We start from the raw sequence: 19,370 nt of genomic DNA, 5'->3' as shown, positions 1-19,370 counted from the left end.
ACTAAGGTCTTTTTTAGTGCTAATATCTTACAGTATTTTTTCTTCTCTTTAAAAACTGAGATGGGTATTGTAGCTAGGGAGGTGCCCTACAACTCAGGAAGCTCTAGATTCAGTGTCTGCCACTGACTAATTCCAACTGTGTGACTCTGGGCAACAAAGTTAAACTTGAACTATTTTAGGCAACTAGGGCAAAACCACAAGTTGTAAAGAAGGTGCTGAACTACATTGATAGAGAGAATTTCCTTAACTGGGAATTTCCTATAGCAGTGACATCATAGGTCCAGTTACATTCCATAACAAAATGGAAAAAGTAAACTTTCATTACTTACAATTTCATTTTTAAAAAAAGTTTAAGGGACCATCTAGATGGATAGTGGATAGAGCACCAGCCCTGAAGTCAGGAGGACCAAATCTCAGGACCTCAGACACTTAATTACCTTCTAGCAATGTGATTCTGGGCAAGTCACAACCCCAATTGCCTCAGCAAAAAAAAAAAAAAAAAAAAAAAAAAAAAAGATTGTACCTTTTTCTTAATTTTTTCCTAAATTTTGTTGCTTTCATTATTTATATGATGAGCCAGGTGGATTAAATGCCAGTGGCAGACCTTGTAATAAAAAATATCTGACTTTTGTTGCCTATTATCTGGGTGTCTGAAAGCAAATTTTTTAACCTTTCACTACTTTTAGGTAACTCTTTAAAACAGAATTAATTAATTAATAGAGAAATAAAAATTAAAATAATTCTAAGCTATTACTTCATGTAAAATTGGCTATATTTACAAAAAAGGAAAAGGACAAATGTTGGAGGGACTGGAGTGGGCTGACAGGGACACTAATATACTGTTGGTGGAATTGTGAACTGGTGCAACCATTCTGTCAAGGAATTTGGAACTATACCCCCAAAACAATGAAACCTTGTTTACCCTTTGACCATCCCATCAATCCCATGACTATGTCTATACTCCTAAAGAGATCAAAGAAAGAAGAAAAGAATATATATGGACAAAAATATTTATATTTTTTTTAATAAATTTTTAGTAGCAAAGAATTGTAAGTTAAAGAGATACTGGTCAACTGGGGAATAGCTAAATAAGTTATAGCATACGCATGTGATAGAATATGATTGTGTTTTAAGAAATGATGGAAATGATTTTAGCAAAACCTGATCTTTTGTGAAATGACTAGAATCAAGGGGCAGCTAGATGGCACAGTGGCTAGAGGACCTGAGTTCAAATGTGACCTCAGCTACTTAATACTTCCTGGCTGTGTGACCCTGGGCAAGTCACTTAAGCCCAATTGCCTCAGGGTAAAAAAAGAAATTAGTAGAATCAGGACAATTGTTATAATGATATGGTTAAGGATAATTGATTCTGAATGATTTAAGAATTCAAGATTAACTTAGTGACTAACCACAATTGCAAAGGACTTATGAAAAATGCTCTCTACCTCAAGAGAAAGAAATAAAGGAGGCTGAATATAGATGGAAAAACCCAATTTTTCACTTTATTTATTTGTTTTTTTTTTAAATCTATGTCTTCTTTCAAAACATGACTAACATTTTCCATTGTACACATGTATTCCCTATATCAAATACTTACATCTCAGGAAGGGGAAATGGGAAGAGGAAGGAAAGTCAAAAAAAAAAAGTTAAAAATTGTCTTTACATGAGATTGGGGTGAGGGGGAACTATATATATATAATTAAAATAATGTGATCTCTTTAAGGACAGAGCCTATGTTTTTCCTTTTTTTGTATCCCCAGTTCTTGGTAAGGTATCTAGAACATAATAAATCCTTTTTTTTTGTTGTTGTTAAATTTTTGTTAACAAACTGACCCCTCTGATTCCAATAAAAACAATTTTTATAAAGTGGTAGTCAGAATTGTTTTGGTTTGAAATAGAAATATATTGGAACAGTTGAAGCTGTTATATAAGCAAAGATAATAGAGACAGTCTAAGATGAAAAATACCAGAATAAACAAACAAACCAACCAAAACCAAAATCCTGAATAGGAGCTAGTATATTTATCTTTCAGATTCAAAGAGTGTAATTCATTGGAAAAGAAAGGCTGTTGTGTTTTCTTTGTATATATACTCTGCCTGCAGAGATCATGAAAACTCACAAGTTGAAATGACATTTTAAAAATGTAACTAGAAAACTTGGGCAAGAGAACTTTTAGGGAAAAAAATCAGACACTTTTTAATTAGAACAAACTTTTTCTTTTTCTTTTTTTAAAAAGAGCTGCCACAAACATTTTTGCACATGTGGGTCCCTTTCCCTCCTTTAAGATTTCTTTGGGATATAAGCCCAGTAGATACACTGCTGGATCAATGAGTATATACAGTTTGATTATTTTTTGAGCATAGTTTCAAATTGCTCTCCTGAATGGCTGGATTCATTTATAGTTCCATCAACAATGTATTAGTGTCCCATTTTTTCCACATCCCCTCCAACATTTATCATTGACTTTTCCTGTCCTTAGCCAATCTGAGAGATGTGTAGTGGTATCTCATAGTTGTCTTAATTTATATTTCTCTGATCAATAGTGATTTAGAGCACCTTTTCATACAACTAGAAATTATTTCAATTTTTTCATCTGAAAATTGTCTATTCATATCCTTTGATCATTTATTAACTGGAGAATGGCTTGAATTCTTATAAATTTATTCTCTATGTTAGAAATGAGGTCTTTATCAGAACCTTTGAATGTAAAAATGTTTTCCCAGTTTATTGCTTCCCTTCTAATCTTGTCTGCATTAGTTTTGTTTGGACAAAAACAAAATCAATAATGATTTCCAGTTTGGTTTTTTTTCGGCCACAAATTCCTTCCTTCTCCACAGAACTGAGAGGTAAACTATACTTTGCTCTTCTAATTTGTTTATAATATCACTCTTCATGTCTAAATCATGAACCTATTTAGACCTTATCTTGGTATATATAGGGTGTTAGGTGTGCGTCAATGCCTAGTTTCTGCCATATAGTTTCCAATTTTCCCTGTAGTTTTTGTCAAATAGTGAATTTTTATCCCAAAAGCTGGGGTTTTGGGATTTGTCAAACACTAGATTACTGTAGTCATTCACTATTTTGTCCTATGAACCTAACTTATTCCATTGATTGATTACTCTATTTCTTAGCCAATACCAAATAGTTTTGATAACTGCTGCTTTGTAAATATAGTTTTAAGATCTGGCACAACTAGGCCACCTTCATTTGCATTTTTTTCATTAATTCCCTTGAAATTTTTGACTTTTTGTTCTTCTAGATGAACTTTATCATTTTTTCTAGATCTATAAAATAATTTCTTGAGAGTTTGATTGGTATGGCCTTAAATAAGTAGATTAATTTAGGTAGTATTGTCATTTTTATTATATTAGTTTGGCCTACCTATGAGCACTTGATATATTTGTGTGGAGAGTGTTTTATAATTGTGTTCATATAATTCCTGACTTTGCCTTACCTAGTAGACTCCCAAATATTTTGTATTATTGACAGATATTTTAAATTTCTCTTTATATCTCTTGCTGCCGGACTTTGTTGGTAATATATAAAAATGCTTGATGATTTATGTGGATTTATTTTGTATCCTGCAACTTTACTAAACTTGTGAATTGATTCTCTAGGTCTCTCTAAGGATACCATTACATCATCTGCAAAGATAATTTGGTTTCCTCATTACCTTTTCTAATTCCATTAATCTTTTTTTCTTTTCTTATTGCCAAAGCTAGCATTTCTAATACAGTATTGAATAGTAATTGTAGATAGTGGTCAACTTTGTCTCACTCTGATCTTACTGAGAATGGTTCTAGTTTGTCCTGATTACATATGATGCTTAATGATGGTTTTAAATAGATGCTACTGATGATTTAAAGGAAAATTCCTTCTATTCCTATACTCTTTAGTGTTTTTTAATAGGAAAGGATGTTGGATTTTATCAAATTTTTTTTTTCTGCATCTATTGAGATAATCATATCATTTTTGTTAGTTTGTAACAGTTTTCTTTTCAAAGAAGGCTTATATTTGCCAGGGCAAATTTTTACTTTGTGAGTATTCATGCAGCAAATGCTATATACATTTGCTATCAGTCCATTTAGAAGCATTTGCAATGGGCCAGATTCCTCCTATTCCTGCTTGCTGATCCATGTCTGCTGGAAGATGGAGAGAGAAGCTAGAATAGACCAATCCTGTAGAATACTTATTTATGTTTAGGGGGAGTAATGATCTTAATTTTCATTGTGCTAGGTTATGATTTCTTTCTGCATTCTGTCAGCAATACCAGGGTACCTTTAGTTCCATCAGACAATACTGTGTTGGTATTTGAAAGGTTGAGAATCCTTTCAGATATCACCATCACACTTCATGATAGAACTGAAAGTGGTCTCATGAATGTCCCAGGATTCCATAACTAGGAAGGATGGTTGGAAGATGACCATCGGACACCTGAACAGAGCTCTCATTGATCACCTGGCCACCAGGAAGTTCATAGCTCTTCTTCAGGTTAGTGAATGCAGCAGCAGTGGCCATCTCCTGCTTGGTAACAGTTTCTCTTTAAGGTCACAAACTATTTCCCTTTCAGCTGTGTTAGGGAAGCTGTACCCTCTCTGAGTCATCATCTTCATGAGGTAGTCTATCAGGTCACAGCCAGCCAAATCTAGATGAAGGATGGCATGGGGAAGGGCATGAGCCTCTTAGATGGGCACCGTGTGGGTGATACCATCACCCTATAACAATACCATGGGATGATCAGAGGTCTAGAGAGACAACACAGCCTGAATAGCAACATGGTTAGGGTACTGAAGGTCTTCAAACATGATTTGTGTCATCTTCTCTCTCTTGGCTTATGGTTCCAGGGAGCTTCTGTAAGCAAAACAGGGTGTTCCTCAGGAGCTACATGGAGCTCATTATGAATGTCTGATGCCAGATTTCCTCCATGTCATGCCAGTTGGTAACAATGCCATGTTCAATGGGATATTTCAGAGTCAGGATACTCTCTTGCTCTGGGCTTTATCACTAACACAATTGTCCTTCTGCCCCATTCCAACAATGCACCCTGCTGTTTTGGACATCCAACAATGGAGAGGAACACAACTCGATGAGCATCATACCTAGCAAAGCCAGCTTTGCACATGCTAGCGTCATTGTCAATGACAAGAGAAGCAATTTCTTATTCCATTTTTGTTTAATCTGAGATTGTGAACCATTCTACTCTCACAATTTATAGCTTGGGGAACAAATAAAGAAGGAATGTCCAAAGTAGCCTACCAGTGTTGCTGGTTATCACTGAGTGAGGGATTTTTTTCCCCAGGAGTATTTTATTTTTCCAAATATATGGAGAAATAGTTGTTAATATTCACCTTTGCAAAACCTTGGGTTCCAAATTTTTATCCCTCTCTTCCCCACCCCAAGATAGCAAGCAATACAAATATGTATAATTCTTCTAAACATATTTCCATATTCATTATGCTGGGCAAGAAAAATCAAAAGGAAAAAAACCATGAGAAAAAAACAAGCAAATAAACAACAATAACAAAAAGGTGAAAAATACTATGATTTTGATTCACATTCAGTCTCCATAATTTTCTCTCTAGATGCCAATGGCACTTTCCTTCACAAGTCTATTGGAATTGCATTGAATCACCTCTTAACAACAGCCAACTCCATTAGTTGATCATCACATAATCTTGTTGCTACTGTGTACTGTGTTCTCTTGGTTCTGCTCATTTTATTTAGGATCAGTTCATCTAAGTCTGGGCTTTTCTGAAATCAGCCTGCTCATCATTTCGTACAGAACAATAATATTCTATTACATTCATATACCATCACTTATTCAGCCATCCTCCAACTGATGGGCACCCACTAAATTTCTAGTTCTTTGGCACTATAAACAGGACTGCTACAAATATTTTTGTACATGTGGATCCTTTCTCCTCCCTTATGATTCCTTTGGGATAAATACCCAGTAGAAACATTGCTGGATCAGAGGGTATGCAGTTTTATAGCTCTTTGGGCATAATTCCAAATTGCTGTCTAAAATGATGGGATCATCTCCCAACTTGGTGGATAACTTTGAAAAAACTGGCTTTCTTAGGAAATGCCATCTGCAACTAGAAAAAGAACTAAGGAGACTGAATGTAAATCAACACATGCTATGTTTTTTTCTATTTCTTTTGTCTATTTTTTTTTTATCTCTCCCCAGGTTTTTCCATTTTGCTCTGATTTTTCTCTCCTAACAATGCATAAAACAATGTGTATTAAAAATAAACTAAAAAAAATTAGCTAAGTAAATCAATGAAAAGTCTTCAAATTCATACTATAATCCAGAAACATAAAGCCACAATATTTATGAAAAATTAGTGCTGTTGATATGTTTACTGGTCAATAATTTTATGTTCCCCAATTTTAAAAACATCCTTTAAATGAAAGAAGAAAAAAAAAACAAAGAAGATAAAGAGTTGCTTATGTATCATTTATTAATCTTATTTGGATGAGAGAATAAAGAGTTCTCTGGTTTATTAAACAAAGGGATCCAACTTTTCTATTAGTCACAACATCTGTGAAATTAGATTTTCTGTTATAACTGTTGGAGAAATATTTGATAAACATAAATTATCAGCGATCCTTTGAAAAATTTCACTAGAAAACAAATATTCATCACATTGCTGTTATGGTTTTTACATAAGTATGACAAATGTAAAGGGTTTTTAGCAAATATGTGATTGTTTTATGTATTGTATGTTTGAGATGTTTTGTATAATTATAAAAATGGCAATAAATCTTTGATTTTTACTAAAAATATGAACTAATAAAATTGTATTGTTTTATGAAAAAGGTGGTTATCATTGTTCAGACTTTTTATGATCCCATTTTGGGTTTTCTCGGCAAAGATACTAGAGTGCTTTGTCATTTCCTTCTCCAGCTCATTTTACAGACAGGGAAATTTAAGCAGGGTTAAATGACTTGCCCAGAGTCCAACAAATGTGTTTGAGGTTGGATTTGAACTCAGGTGCTCTTGATTCTAGAGCCAGTGCTCTATCCTATCTACCCCCTCCAAATGCCTTCTAGGATCTTTGCCATGAGGGTAGGGGTCAAGGACTTTGCAAACTTTTGAAAAGGCAGACTGAGTACCTCCCTTCAAAGTCTTTATCTTCTTTCTAGTCCTTGTAGTGGGAGGCGCGCTGTGGATTCCAAGCCTGAGAGCCTTTATTTCCATACCAAATTCTGCCTTTAGCTTCTAGTCAGTTCTTGAGTAACTAGGAGGGGGGATGGTGGGAATTTTATAGAGTAGAATCGAAGTAGATAATCTTTGAATTCCCTCCCAGCCTCTGATAGTCCCAGATACCATGATCTTGAAAAGCCCTCAAAGAAGGAGTTGAGCGCTCTAATCTTTGAAAAAATTTGAGCAAGTTAGCATATTGAGTGGGAAAGAACCAGACATTTTAAATCAGAAGTTGTTGAGTCATTCTAATCTTGTCCAACTCTTTGTGACTCCTTTTTGGAGTTTTCTTACCAAAAGTAATGTAATGGTTTGCCATTTCCTTCTCTAGCCCACTTTACAGATGTGGCAAGTAAGATTAAGTAACTTGACAAGATCAAATTGCTAGTAAATGAGACTAGATTTTTCTGATTCGGAGCCCAGTGTTTTATTCTTCACCTAACTGCCCTTAAAATCAGTATGAAGTATTGTCAATATTGGAAAAGGCTGTATATTGTAATTTTATTTAACTTATATGCAGAATACATTACATGAAATGCCAGGCTGGATGAATCAAAAGCCAGAATTAAGATTGCTAGGAGAAATATCAACATTCAGATATGCAGGTGATACCTTTCTAATAACAGAAAGTGAAGAAGAATTAAGAAGCCTCTTGATGAGGGTGAAAAAGGAGAGAATAAAAGCTGGCTTGAAGCTTAACATCCAAAAAACCTAAGATCTTGGCAACTGATCTCACCACTTTCTGGCAAATAGAAGAAGAAAAGGAAGCAATGACAAACAACTGCAGACATGAAATTAAAAGTCACTTGTTCCTTGAAAGCAAAGGTATAGCAAATCTGGATAGCATGCAAAAAAGCAAAGCTATCCTCTTTTTTTTTTTTTTTTTCTAATTTTTCTTTCTTTCTTTCTTTTTTTTATTTAATAGCCTTTTATTTACAGGATATATGCATGGGTAACTTTACAGCATTAACAATTGCCAAACCTCTTGTTCCAATTTTTCACCTCTTACCCCCCACCACCTCCCCTAGATGGCAGGATGACCAGTAGATGTTAAGTACATTAAAATATAAATTAGATACACAATAAGTATACATGACCAAAACGGTATTTTGCTGTACAAAAAGAATCAGACTCTGAAATATTGTACAATTAGCTTGTGAAGGAAATCAAAAATGCAGGTGTGCATAAATATAGGGATTGGGAATTCAATGTAATGGTTTTTAGTCATCTCCCAGAGTTCTTTCTCTGGGCATAGCTGGTTCAGTTCATTACTGCTCCACTGGAAATGATTTGGTTGATCTCGTTAAAGCTATCCTCTTGATGACAAAGGTTCAAATAGTCCAAAGTATTGCTTTTCCAGTAGTAATGTATGGTTGTAAGAGTTGAAATTCTGCAGAATCTATGCTTTTGAGTTGTGGTGTTGGAGTAGACTTTCAAGAATCCCTTGGACAGCAAGGAGATCGAATCAGTCAATATTTAAAGAAATTAATTCAGACTATGCAGTCAACTATTGAAACTGAAGCTTAAATACTTTGGCCATGCAATGAGAAGACAGAACTCATTGGAAAAGACCCTGATTTTGGGAAAGATTAAAGGCAGAAAGAAAAGGGTTTGGCAGAGAACAAGATGTATAAGATAGTGTCATGGAAATGATGAGCATGAGCTTGGACAGTCTCTGGGAGATAGGAGAGGTTAGGAGGACTTAGTAGGCTAAAGATCACAGGGTAACAAAGAGTTAGACATGATTGAACAATGACAAATATGGGCAAATGAGAGGCTTGGACTAAATGACCTCTTCATTTCCTTTCAGCTCTAAAGCTATGATTCTTGATTCCTTCTAGCCATAGCTTTCCAAGATTCTGTTACCCCAGTGTTCTTCAGTCTAGCTCTGGGAGAGAACTATCCAGTGTCTGGTCTCATCACTCCTCCCTTTCAGCTCCAGGACTGACTCTTTAGGCAGGAGATAACCAGTTTCTTCCTCTATACAATGCAAGATTAGTCTCCAAGAATTCTGTTCTAGCTCTCTACCCACTAAAATGCTTTCCTTCTTCCTCTCTAGATTGGCCAGAAAGGCCTGCTTCATCTTCTGTAGAAAATCTATGAAACAATCAATAAACAATCAATAGCCTATTAGACACTATGCTAAGTATTATGGGGGTGGCACAAAAAAAAGCCAAAGATGGTCCCTACCCTCAAGGAGCTTACAGGGGAAAACACATGTATTTACAAAACAAATTATATGTGGGATAAAATAGGAAACAATTACTCACTCAATAAACACTTACGAAGGGTTTAGGATGTGGCTGATACAATGTTGAGCAACAGGGGGATGCAAAAATAGGCAAGAGACAGTCCCTGCCCTCAAGGAGTTTACAATTTAAAGGGGAGCGACATGGAAACAAATGCATACAAAGCAAATTATATGCAAGATAAAAAGATGAAAAAATTTAAAATTAAGCGCCTACTATGTGTTAGGCACTGTTCTAAGGCTGCTTTCTACCTTACCATGTATTGGGGGACACAATAAGCAAAGAAATACATACAAAGCAAGCCCTATAAAGGGCAAAATAATGAACAGAAGGAAGACATTGGAATTAAGTTGAGCAACACTTGTAGAAAGTGGTCTAGACTCGGAGGCAGCTGTAAACCTCCCCCCAGTCCGGAACAACACGACTCCCTCCTCCCAATGCCTCTCAAGCGTCCAGCGTCTGAACGGACCAAGTCTCCCCCCCGGAGGGGCGGGGCCTTGAGGGGCGGGGCGAAGCGGGGAGGGGCGGGGGCGCGCGCATACTCGCCACCTGCCTACCTCAGGACCTTGTACAGCCAGAGAACTGGCGGCCCATCCCACCATTTTTTGCTTCCCTCCTCTTCCTCTTCCCCTCCTTTTTTCCCACCTTTTTTTCCTCCTCCTTTTTCTTTCTCCTCCCCTTCTTCCCTCTCCTCCTCTTTCTTTCTCCGTACTCTCGCTACTTCTAGCACCTCCGTCCCCGCCATGTTCCTGCTCTCGCCGTGGACTACAAATCCCAGCGTGCCCCGCGGCGGACTCCTGTCTCCTCCCCCTCCTAACCGTCCCGTGCCGTTCCCCCGCCCCGCTCGGGGCTGACTGCACAAGCGGCGGCGGCGGCAGTGGAGGCGGCGGCGGCGGAGGGGGCCGCTGGGCAGGTGAGCGTGACTTCCGGAGGAAACGGCCGCGGCGACGGCTGCCGCCTGGCCGAAGGGTCGAGGAGGTGAGTGAGGCGGGGACCGGAACGGGGGCCCTCGGGGTTGGGGGCCGGGGTAACGGCTCCCGGGCGCTGCCCCGCGGGGCCGGGTCGGGGCCGGGTCGGGGCCGAGGGCCGCTCCACCCCTCCACGCCCCCATCTCGTGGGTGCTTTTGTTCGGATCCACCCCGGGGTGGCCGCGCGGGAGCCCCGGGCCCCGAAGGGACGGACGGCGACGGATCCTGTTACCGTAACTGGAGCGGATCAAAGTCCAGTCAGAAAACCCAACCAGCCACCCGCTGCATCCTGCTTCTTTTCCTGCGACGCCCGTTAGGGCTGCCCGGGGCCGTGGCGGAGTTCGTAATTGTCGGGGGGGCTCCTTTCCTCGGGTGGCCCAGGGCTCGTCCTCTCGGCCCAAGGGACCTCGAGCAAGTTGTCTGAGCTCCTGCCCCGTGGTGGGGGGCGTTGTTGGAGTAGGCCCTTCCTGCTGGACTGGCAGCTCCTAGAGGCTGGGGACTGTCTGTTGCCCCCTCCCCCTGTTTTTCATCCTAGCGATTAGCGCCTAATCCAAGCTTGTTGACTGACACCTTAGACCCATGCATCCCCGAGACTGCTCTTACTCGGGGAGGATTTTTGAGGAGGGGTCAGGGCTAGGGCCCCAGGAAGATTTGACCCTTGGGAGCCTGGGAGCATGGACGTGCTGAAAGTCTAAGCTGGAGGAACAGAGTAAGATACTTGTAGCCACTTTTAGTGATTTCTAGGGCAGCTAAGGCAGTTTCCTATTCATTGAGGACAGCCTTCCACTTGGCCTTTGGCCCTGCCTCCTCCCACCCCAACCATTTTCCTTTCCCGATCTCGTGTAAAACAAAACAAAATAACAACAAAAAAAGTTGAAAGAATGAATTGAAGCCTCATTTAGAGAGAAATCAAAAACTCAGTGACTTAAGAAAACCAACAAAAAGGGCCCAGTACACAACTTAGTTAGGAAGTCCGAAGTTGTTTCGAAGGAAGAGAAATGTGAATTCTTACCAGAAACTGGCGAATGCCATTTGTCCAAAAGAAATTGGGTTACCTTTAAGACATTCTTTAAAAAATGCTCGATCAGTATTTTACTCAGCATCTTAATATTGAATATTACCGAATTCAACTTAATGGGAGGCACTCTAGAGCGTTTAATTTTTATCATTTATTTAGTATTTCTTTTCCCAAGTCTGGAGAAGTCTAGTGTCCTTTAGATGGCAACTATAAGTTTCTATATGTTTTCAGCTTATGTTGGGAAAACTTATGAGAAGGCAAATAAGTCTTATGGCTTGGATGCACTTGCTGGGAACTATTTCTTGGAAAAGGGAGTTGTGTATTTTGAGATCAGTAGACTACCTTGCACTTGAATTGTATAGGATAAGATAATTGTATTCAGTCGTGTTGGAATATTCTGTGACCCCATCCCATTTGTGGTTTTCTTGGCCGAGATACTAGTGGTTTGCTATTTCCTTTTCCAGCTCATTTTACAGATAAGGAAACTGAGGAAAGCAGGGTTAAATGACTTGCCCGGGGTCATACACCTAATAAATCTCAAAGGTTATATTGGAACTCTGGAAGATGAATCTTTGTGACTTAAACCAGGCACTATATCACTTTGATACCTACTTGCCCCATAGGATAGGGAAGAACAGAAATTTAGTTCATTTCCTTTCCCAATCCCTACCACCTTAAGTCTCCCATTTGCCTGCCTTTAACTGTTTGACCTATCTCAATACACATAGGTAGAAAATCCTTTCTGCCCCCCACCCATCTTTCTTGAGTGAGTTGCCCCAGAATCATTTGAGATTTTGGAAGTTTTTGAAGGCATACCATGAAGAGGATGCTGATGAACGAACAAATCATTGTAACCCAACTGTCAGAAATAGGGATATTGGTATGGCAGTCACCCTACTCATCTTGAACCAGAACATTTGATGAGGAAACATCTAATGTAAGAGGGAAAATTGCTCAGAAGATGAAGAAAGGTTGGGTAAAAATTAAAATTTTGTGGCTGCAAAGCCATAAGAGACCCAATTTTGGGGAACAGCAATGGAAAAAATATTAGTACAAGGCAGTGTGGTACAATGGGAAGAGCACTGGTTGACTCGAGTCAGAAGATCTGGGTTCAAATGTTGCCTCAGATGCTTGAAAACTTATCCAAACTATCTTTACTTACTTGGGCCTTAGAGGTCTGGTCTGGTTTTAATGACTGTGTCCTCCACCATTGTTTCTCTTAATCTACATTTCTTTTGCAAATCGTGAGGCTCTGCTCTTTTGTTCAAATGCATTTAGTCGCTCCCTTTTGGCTGAGGAATTAAATAGAAAACTCTTTATTTTAGCATTTCCAGCTTAATCTCATTCCCAAATATCTCTCCAGCTTTATCACCCATTTCCGACCACTATATAATTTAGTTTCAAGTCAGTCTTACTGCCCCCCATTCTCATTTCTTTGAGCCTTTGCTCCTAATACCCTGCCTTCCTGTAATGAAGTCATAGCCCCTCAGCTTTCCTCCTGCTTTGTCTCTGCTTGTTGAAATCCCCTTTCCTTTAAGAATTTACTCAGGTGCCACATCTCCATGAAGTTTTCCCTAATTCCCTACTTCTTCCTTATCTGGAAGTGATTTTCTACTACCTCAAATTTCTAGTGTCACTAGGTAGACACTTAATAGATGTTCCTGGAATTGTATTGTGATTCCATTGGACTTGGGCAAAGGGACAGCCATTCTTATTGTAAATGCTGTGGATTTCAGAAGCCCTGCAGGTAGGTAGTTGTTCAGCCTGGTAGTTTTGATGAATATTACTTTATTAAATAGGTATTTATTAAAGATGTGTTAATGAATATATTTGAAAAGCTCTCAACCTTGAAATACTACAGAAAAGAACTGCCTATATCTTTATTTAGCCCATTTATTCACTGTCCTCTGTTTTTGGTTCCCTGTTGTGTGCTGTACTGAGATGAAATGATTTTCCTTACCCTCTGGGAGCTTACAGTCAAATGGAGGGCGAGGGAAGTAAGGTACACAAATTCATGATACATAATAACATATGTTACTGTCAGGGGAAAAATGTGATAAATACAAAGGAGAGGAGGTTCAGAGTAGTTAAGAGAATTGGGAAGAACCTGCTTCCTTTAAAGTTCTTTTTCTGAGTATATGAAATCAATTCCAAACTGGCAATTAAGACCTAGATTTATGTCAGTGCAGCCATGATATGATCACCCAGAATAACTTTTATCCTTCTTAATTTAAAATTTTCCTTGATAGGGAGGCAGCTAGGTGGTGCAATGGATAGAACACCAGCCCTGAAGTCAGGAGGACTGAGTTCAAATGTGACCACAGACACTTAACACTTCCTAGCTGTGTGACCCTGGGCAAGTTACTTATCACCAATTGCCTCAGCCAAAAAACCCAAACAAACCCCAAAACATATATGGACGAAAATTTTCCTTGATAAAATGTGTGATGTGCTTATGTTAGTAAAATTCACATTGAGTTTTTTAACCTGTGGAAGTTGTTTTTTAAAACTTTATTATGCTCATATGATGGGATTTCTTTTTAAAGTTCATAACTATTGTTTCCATAGCAGTTGAGCTATTTTGCACTTTAGCTGCAACTCATTGCAATACATTCTTATAAGTTAATTGAATAATAAAAGTATAGACTTGTATGGAGGCTGATCCAGGTATGGACAGGTAGCCAGTTTATTGATTAAAGACAAAAGTCATTTGCCTCCTTTGTAAAATGAGGGTGGTATTCATGATCCCTACCTCTTTCCAGCACTCAATTCTATCATCAAATGACTTGTTTAGATTTTCAGTTTTTTATGGTCATTCTTTTCAACTGAGTGGTTTATTTTAAGCTTCTACTATGTTCAGGAGTGGCTAGGGTGCAGTGCCTGGAAGTTAGGAAGATCCGAGTTCAAAGGCAGCCTCAGATACTAGCTGGGTTACTCTGGGAAAGTCACTTAACTCTGCTTCAGTTTCCTCATCTGTCAAATGAGCTGGAGAAGGAAATGGCAAACCACTGTCAAGAAAATTCCAAGTGGAATCGGAGAGTCCCATAGGACTGAAATGACTGAATTGAAGTGTGTTCAGGGACATTCTTTTAGTTTGGGGGCGAGATATAAATAAGCTTTATCTCTGCCTTCATAGCACTTATTTATTAAGTAGGGGCTCTGTGATACCAACCAAGTAAATATCATGGGAAATGGAATTTAAGAGGGAGAAAGAGGTACACATTGACATGGTCTGTGAGTAGTTTGGAGTAGTGATAAATGAATGTAGTTGGTAAGATTATGCTGTTAGTGAAGTCTTACTTGTTTAACTTGGTCAACTAGCAAGGAATTCCTCTCATGAGATAGCACTTTAAGGTATGTAATGCTTTACATTTTGATTTGATGATGGTGTTGATAATGATTAAACCCTACCAGGTGTCATTGATTTCCCTTTATTTTTCCCTTTGTTCTAACATAATTGGACTCTTAGCTATTCATTGAACTCAGTTTGCCCTCTCCCACCTTTATGTTTGCTTAGTCCACAAATAATTTCCCTTTCCATTAGCTTATCATAATGGTATTCCTTATAGGCTCAGGTCTTATGCCAACTCTTTGTGATCTCCTTTTTTGATCTCCCAGGAGTAAGTGGCTGTTGTTTCCTCAGATTTTTTTTCCCTATTTTTTTGCTTTTGTCTCTTGTGTTATGGTTTATTCCTTTATAACTCTCTTGAGTATGAGCAGAAATAATCTCTTCTTTGACAGTGGTTAGCATATGTTTATTGAATTTAATTTGTTAAACATTTATACTAATTAACTTTGTTATTATCCCAGTTTACTTGACCTCCCTGAGCCTCAGTTTCCTCATTTATAATGAGAATGATATTCTTAATCTTCTGATGGTCCCATGTATGACCAAAAGGATGCTTCTAGGAGACAGGTGACTGGGATGCTCTGATCATAAAATAAAAGCACACATAATAAGATGCTTTATTTAGCATCTTATGGTTTACAAAATGCTATATAAATAAAAACAATTCAAATCTGTACTCTGATAGTTCATTATGGTGAAAGTTAGGACAGTAGAGAGTTCTGGCAAGCTCTACTAAATTGGGCATAAGTTAGGCCAGGCTAGATAAATAAATAGGGAGAAGCTCATCAACACGAAGTTGGTCACTAGGTAACAAAGTCTTTGGCAACCATGAAAGGAAAGGCTCTCCCCATTTCTAGGACAAGTATTCAAAGCAAATAAACTCTGAATAGTAGGTCAGGGGCAGTATCTTCACTGGTACTAAGGTGAAACACTTTGAGTCCTACATAGAAAAGGACTGATCTGGTGATATTCTGTTTGTTGGTTGGCTTCCTTTTATATCAAATTGATTCATTTTGGAATGACTAAAATGAAGGTCATAGAGTAGTAGAATTTCGATTAGAAATTACATATCTTCACTCTTTTGCAGTACTTAGTCTTCCATTTCAGTCCTCCGGTTGCTTCATTATGTGGTAAAAGGATCTTGAATTCTGGCTTAGATCCTACATCTGGAAAGACTTACTTTGGTGATAGACTGACTCGATGTGTATTGATTGAAATCACCATTAGTTAAGTTTGGACAGGCCCATCATGAGGTTGGATATCACAATGAATTTTTTAATTTCAGCAATTCCTAGAGATAAGTTGTCAAGGATAGATAGTTTTGTTGGAAGAGGAAGGAGCCATGCCTGATGAAATCACTTGGCGTTCATTTCTTAGGTCAGTCAAGAACTGGAAAGGATTCCAGGGACCTCCAGCTGGTTTGGCCTCTTTTGGTTGCTTTTTCAAATGAGAGAAACAACATTCAGAAGGATTAAGTTTCTTACCCAAGGTTGTACAGGTGGGATCAGAGTGACTTCTTAGAAACCTGGTCTTCTGACGTCAAGGGTAGTATTTCCACCACTACATGATAAAATATTGAGCTATCATTTGACATTACAGACTGAAAGTCATGATTTTTTGGAGCATATCAGTCCAACATAAGGAAGAGCTTCCTAAAAATGAGAGCAAATGGTCTGGGTCTTTTTTTTTAAGCTAGTGAATTGCCCTTCCTGAGAGTATTCAAGCAAGAGTCTACATGAGTCACATTTCGTGGTAGGGATTCATTTGGGTTGGTCCCTTTTACCTTTTCAGATTTGATGATTCCTAGTTTTGCCAACTAGAAAAGCACCACAAAAAATTTTGCTATAAGCATATAGTTGGCATTTTCTCATGGCTTTCAGTCCAAGTGTACATTTCTTTATAAAGCACTCTGTGTATATATTAGCTCATTTGAGCATTTCCTTTTTACAGTGGAAGAAGCTGGGGCTCAGAATGGTCATCATCCATATAGTGAATATGTATCAGAGCTGGACTTGGACTGGCTCCTGCTGTTTAATATGTGACATAGGCAGAAGGCAGCATCCAACCAATAAAACTGAAAAACGATCTTTATTCCCATAGCAGGGATTTATTGTTTTGTTGTTGTTGTTGTTGTTGTTGTTGCTTTGTTTTGTTTTGGAGAGAAACTGATTAAGAATTATTACTTGACTGAATGTAAATCAACACGTTATGTTTACCTTTTTCTTTTTCTTTTTTTTTTCTCTTGTGGTTTTTCCCTTTTGTTCTGATTTTTCTCTCCCAACATGATTCATAAAGAAATATGTATTTAAGAAAAAATGTATGTGTATAACCAGAAAAAAAAACAATAAAGAAGGGGGGGAAAGAATTATTTCTTTAAAATTTTTATTTAGTAAACACCAACTTTTATTATTCATATTTTCCATAAATTTAAGTTAAATTTAAGAATATTCATGATCCACAAACATCAGTAAGATTGCTTTGTTAGATCTCTTACATATTAATCTTAATCATTCACCCTTCAACAAGAGTGACTATCATTCATTCAGGTCTTAGAATACAAAATTGATTGTCTTGTGTGATTGTCATTTTAGTTAACAAGACTGCCAGAAAAAAATGAGCCACAAATAAAAGAAGTTGAAGAAAAGAGAAAGACGGATTTATAACCAAAAAACTTCTGAGGTATTTAGAGAGGAAGTGAAATTGTGGTGTTTTGTGGAGGCAAACAAGGAAGGAGATGGTTGGATTAGGAGAGCCTTTACATGCAGACTTTGCAACAAAACTTCTCCATGATATGTAAAGTATCAAATATGGATTGTGCCTACATGAGAGTTTTGACTTTTTAATTTAACATCTACTTATTATATTTAGCTAATGAATAAAAATGATAAGACAGTATAAAATAGGATACCTACTGAAAGTAAGTCCTTCTATGGCTGAATATTCAGTGATAAGTGTGGCTGTTTAGAGTGTGGCTATTGAATTTATGTTGAGTTAGCTAATCTATTTTGAGGTTAAAATGTTCCTTGATACTTCATTTGGGCGTTTACAGAAAATAAAACTAATCTTGAATCTTAGATTTCGGTACCATGCATGCATGGTTTGACTAAAGCACATTGTTATGTTAGTACAATATTTTATTTCTACAATTTTGTATTCTACAACATACATTGGCTAGGAATCAACATATAAATGTGAGTGAAGCCAGTCTGTATTTATTAAACCTATAAACATGCTTAGTTCAATAAGAGGTTTTATAGGGGCTGAATGTACAAAAATTAGGTCTCAGGTCTGTTCTCTTCAGTTCCATTGTTTTTCTCTTTGTAGGTGTATTGCATTATGAGCCCTCTGAAATTGTGATTGATCATTGTGGCTTGATGTGAGACCCCACGTCTCAAATTTGTTTTATCTTACATTATTATCCTTATTGTATAAATTGCTCTCATTCTGTGGATCAGGGAGACTTAACCTTTTTTGGTGTCCCTTTCGCAGTTATAGCAAACCTAGGATCTCCTTTTCAGAATGTTTTTTAAATGATTCTAAATACATAAACTGAAATAATAGGATTTCAAAAGAAATGACAAATTAGTGTAATGTAAAGATGTAAATTTTTTCACTTCCTAGTTCACAGATTCTCTGGAATCTATTCTGTCCACTTGTTCCAGGTTATAAGCCCCTGATGTAGGAAGAAAAGAGAGGTTCATGAGAGGTCTATCTGTGATTAGACAGGGATGAAGATTGAACAAACAAGACTGAGAAAGGATGGTCAGAAAGGTAGGGAGAGCCAAGAAGGAATACTGCCATAAAAACAGAAGAAAGCAGCCAGAAGGTGATTAGTAGTGACAGATGCTGCAGAGAGATTTCAGAATGAGGACTGAGAAAAGGTTATCAAATTTGGGAATTAAAGAGATCCCTGGTCACTTTGGAGAGAGCCATTCCACTTGAATGATGGAATCTGAATTCAGATTGCAGAGACAGAGCAGGGTAAGTTTTTCAGTTTTTCTGAGAATGGGAGAAGAGCTGTTTCAGCAGGGACTATGAGAGTTTTTAAGGATGATCTACATGTTTGTAGCTGCTTAGAAGGAATTGTAAATAAGGAAAGACTGGAGATAAGAGAAAGGAGAGGGGGTGAGAGGAAGGGCAGTCTGCTGGACCAAGTTGGAAGGGGGATGAGTGAGATCAGATTAGAGTTGGGAGAGATTTTAGACAGAATTTAGGCCTGAACCACCCCTTACTGAGGTTTAGGTAGCTCAGTGTAGGGACAGCCAAGATCCCACATGTGCTTCTGGGAACAGTTGTGATATGAGCCCATTTTCTGACTGTAAATATATTGCTTTTTTCTATATACTGTTATCTCTTAGAATGAGAGCATCTTTTTGTACACATCATTCAGACAACTACATAGAACAGTATAATGGTTTTCCTAAATCGTGTGGTGCCTTTTAGTAGACTTGAATTGTTTGAATTCAGTGACTAAATGGCCCCACCTTCCAAAATTCTGTTTGGAATAATTCTTAACAGGATCTAAAATAAATACTTTTTAACTTGTCTGGGCCTCTCAAGGCTATCAGAGCTGGGAAT

At 37.9% G+C, this 19,370-nt stretch overlaps 1 protein-coding gene and 1 pseudogene across 1 annotated transcript in view; one reads left to right on the top strand and one right to left on the bottom strand.

The window, feature by feature from the left end:
• The window catches only part of LOC100934603, a 38,610-nt pseudogene extending 28,042 nt beyond the window's left edge, over window positions 1-10,568 (bottom strand).
• Window positions 10,341-19,370, top strand: part of PHACTR4 (phosphatase and actin regulator 4) — a 109,470-nt gene continuing 100,440 nt past the window's right edge. Inside the window, exon 1 of the mRNA XM_012545582.3 lies at window positions 10,341-10,435. The gene's annotated coding sequence lies outside the window, so the exon portion shown is untranslated. The remainder of the gene's footprint in view (window positions 10,436-19,370) is intronic.

Source organism: Sarcophilus harrisii, chromosome 3, assembly GCF_902635505.1.
Source record: "Sarcophilus harrisii chromosome 3, mSarHar1.11, whole genome shotgun sequence".
Taxonomy (NCBI): domain Eukaryota; kingdom Metazoa; phylum Chordata; class Mammalia; order Dasyuromorphia; family Dasyuridae; genus Sarcophilus; species Sarcophilus harrisii.
Note: the sequence above shows the minus strand (reverse complement) of the source record. Positions and strands in the feature narration are given on the sequence as shown.